Source organism: Corylus avellana, chromosome 2 (assembly GCF_965113065.1).
Source record: "Corylus avellana chromosome 2, dhCorAvel1.hap1.2, whole genome shotgun sequence".
Classification (NCBI taxonomy): domain Eukaryota; kingdom Viridiplantae; phylum Streptophyta; class Magnoliopsida; order Fagales; family Betulaceae; genus Corylus; species Corylus avellana.
In genome coordinates, this window is record NC_142491.1 from 8140112 (window position 1) to 8143995 (window position 3884).

Consider the following 3884-nt stretch of genomic DNA (forward strand, 5'->3'; position numbering starts at 1 on the left):
TGAGATGAGTTAGGCCTACGAATGTTCTTCATGGTATCAGAACCTACCACAAGACAAATGTGGGCCTACACTACTTACCCTGTGACAAGGACCAAGAAAAATACCAGCCTGCACATGAGGGTGTTGAGAAATAGTCTCACATTGCTTGTGGACAAGATTTTGGGCATGTTTATAAGAAATGCGCAACCTTTTCTTATTGAATCAGTTTTATGAGATGAATTAGGCTTTAGGCCCACAAATATTCTTCAATCACATTTGAGAGGACTATGACACAAATCCGTGCACGTAAGCATATGACAAATCAAAGCCATATCCATCGTTGATCATATATTAATTATTAGAGACAGAATATTAACACACTAAATAATTTGTACAAATGTTATAGTTTGTAAAGTTAGTAAGATGTTGATGCATGCATGGCAGCTGTGATCCATCCGTTTGCTGAACACATAGCGTATTTCACGCTCTTCGTAATCCCAATATTGTTGACAGCAGTGTTCACCGGAACTGCCTCTATTGCATCCTTCTTCGGATACGTCACATATATTGTTTTCATGAACAACTTGGGTCACTGCAATTACGAGCTCATTCCGAAGTGGCTCTTCTCCATCTTTCCCCCACTCAAGTACCTCATGTATACCCCCTCGTAAGTCTCCTCTCCCACCTATACTTTTTGTTCTAATCTATAATTTTTGTTATCGCTATTATTGTTGTTTTATTTGTGTGAATTTCAAGAAATTATGATCTAGAATATTTGACTCAACAGGTATCATTCACTGCATCACACCCAATTCCGTATCAGTTATTCTCTTTTCATGCCTATATATAATTACTTGCATGGGACCATGGACAAGTCTTTAGATACTTTTTACGAGGCTTCACTGAAAAAACCTGAAGAATCACCTGATGTGGTATATTTAATACATCTTACAACGCTAGAGTCCATCTATCACCTACGGCTAGGATTTTCCTCCTTGGCCTCTAGGCCCCACACATCCAAATGAGACATGTGGTTGATGTGGCCTGTGACATTATTCTGGTCTTTGTTTCTAACCTGGAGCTATATATGGCCGTACATTTGTTCTAGAGAACATCACCTTCCAAAAGCTCAAATGGCAGTCTTGGTTGGTACCAAGATACCATATACAAGTAAGAAAGATTAATTTCCATGACTATTGGATTTGGCTTGTGTTATGTTTTGATACATGCGTTTTAATTTCAATGATCAGTTCAGTTCTAGCTAAAATTGTGCCCAGGCCAAGCTAGATTATTTTTGGTCACATTCAATTTGATTCAGCTAGTTGTTTTTGCTTTTTAATTTAACTTCTTCCTTTGCTTTTGTTATTCCTTTTTTAAAAAAAAAAAAAAAAAAAAAAAAAAAAAAAAATTTAATCTTCTAGTACATGTTACAATGGCGAAAGGAATCCCTCAACAACTTGATTGAAGAAGCTATACTAGATGCTGAAGTGAGAGGAGTTAAGGTGCTAAGTTTAGGTCTTCTAAATCAGGCAAGTAAATCTAGCTTTCATAAAAACAGAAACTACAGTACTTATCTTAGCCAAAAGTCTTATTTTTATATTTTTATCCCCATCATGAGCTCCTCCTATTGGAAGTATATATTGAAAAAAAAAAAAAAAAAAAAAAAAAGAAGAAAAAAGATATCCATTCTTTATCATAGTATTTTATCGACATTTTTTAATGTAAATTATATTTTTGCAGGGGGAGGAACTTAATAAAAATGGTGAGCTTTACATCCAAAAGAACCCTCAGCGTGGAATAAAGTTGGTGGATGGAAGTAGCTTAGCAGTGGCTGTGGTACTAAATAGCATTCCAAAAGGAACAACTCAAGTGTTTTTAAGGAGCAACCGTACTAAGGTTGCTTATGCCATTGCCGATGCTTTATGTAAAAGGGGTATCTAAGGTACGTTTTAACTGTAGAATTCTTGCTCAACCTAGATTGCAATGTTTTTATTTTTTCTTTATTAAATTTTTTTCTAATTGTATCAGGTGGGTACCATACAAGGATGAGCATGAGAAACTTCAATTAAGGCTCACCACAAAGTCGAGAAATAACTTGATCCTTTCATCAAGTTATGCTGATGAGAAGGTAAAAATGTGCAACCCATTTCATGATTGTTCGTGACAAATACAATTAGGGATATTATATCTTTTATATAATTAAGTTTTGTATAAATTAACGTGACACATATGTTAGGTACTAAACAATTAAATTTGATTGACTTATGTGGCAGTGCCATGTGCATTGTCAGGTCTGTTTGTAAGTTCACATGCCGCTTACCACACCCATTGCTAAATAATTAAATTTAATAAGTTGTTGACGTAGTAGTGGCACGTGCACTGACACATAATGAGTTTGTAACGAGATTATAGTAAATATTATAGCATCATATGACACTATATTTAATATGACATAATGAGAGATTTGTAGACATGGTTAGTTGGAGATGGATGGAAAGAAGAGGAACAACTGAAGGCATCGAAAGGAACAGTATTGATTTCTTTTTCCCAGTTCCCACCAAAGAAAATGCGGAAAGATTGCTTCTTCTACACCACACCTGCGATGATCGCTCCCACATCTTTGATCAACATGCACTCTTGTGAGGTTAGAGACCAAATTTTTTTGATGAACTTAATTATTTAATTAAATTTAAACATTTTTCTTCACTTTCGAGCTGATCAACATGTATAGATAGTTTAATTGAAATGAGAGGTACATTATAGAGTCGATATTAGAATTTAGAACCTTTCATATGATATCATGTTAAACTACTAATAATTATTCCCAATAATTTAAGCTTCTGATAATAAGAAAATATAAATTTAATAATTTAATTAATATTTTAACGCTTCATATATATTTCATTATGCAACAGAATTGGCTGCCTAGAAAAGTGATGAGTGCTTGGCGTGTTAACGTTGCTGGGATAGTGCATGCCATTGAAGGGTGGAATGTGAACGAGTATGGGAACACTTTGTATAATATCGAGGATGTCTAGCAAGCAAGTCTTCAACATGGCTTTCGTTCTTCGATGCTATCCGTCTGATTGTGATTTACCTTCCTTTATATATGTGTGTGTGTGTGTTTCTATTAATATATTCTCCCAGGCTCTGTATAAGTGTGTGTGTGTGTTTCTATTTATATATTCTCCCACACTCTGTATAAAATATAGCTGCATATATCTCATGTTATTTGATGCATGCAGTTTTATTGAAAAAAAATAAAATAAAATTACATTTATACGATTTGTGTCTGTGTGTTTCTATTAATATATTCTCCCAGGCTCTGTATAAGTCTGTGTGTGTCTTTCTATTTATATATTCTCTCAGGCTCTGTATAAAATATAGCTGCATATATCTCATGTTATTTGATGCAAGCAGTTTTATTGAAAAAAAAAAATTACATTTATATGATTTGTATCAGAGAGATTGTAGCGAGATCCATAAACACAGAGATTTCTTTGTTAAAAAAAAAATCTATGAAAAAACATGATTAAGGAGAGATGTAAGGCACTTAATTCACATGTTCGGACAAGGGGCTTCATCAAGATTCTTCAAATCACGTTTTTATTTTAATATTGTTTTATAATGCTAACGTAGTGAGTATACTCTGCTGACATGACATTATCAATCGGTCATTGGATAACAATGTCAATCGGCTCATGTTAGTATGAATGCGATAGCTAGTAGTGAAATAAAAATATGATTTCTAATATTATTTTTCTCCTTTAATAGCTGCCTCTATTATATGCCATACAAAAAGTAAATTTTTTGTTTGTTGAGGCAACATCTAGAGATCTTCAAAGTAGTCCACTTTGTTGAGGCTATATGTTGTGTTTATTGTTGTTTCTTTTTCTTGTGTTTCT

At 33.8% G+C, this 3884-nt stretch overlaps 1 pseudogene; it reads left to right on the forward strand.

Moving 5' to 3' along the window:
• Positions 1-416: 416 nt before the first annotated feature.
• On the forward strand, positions 417-3065 carry LOC132182076 (very-long-chain aldehyde decarbonylase CER1-like; annotated as a pseudogene).
• Positions 3066-3884: the final 819 nt, after the last annotated feature.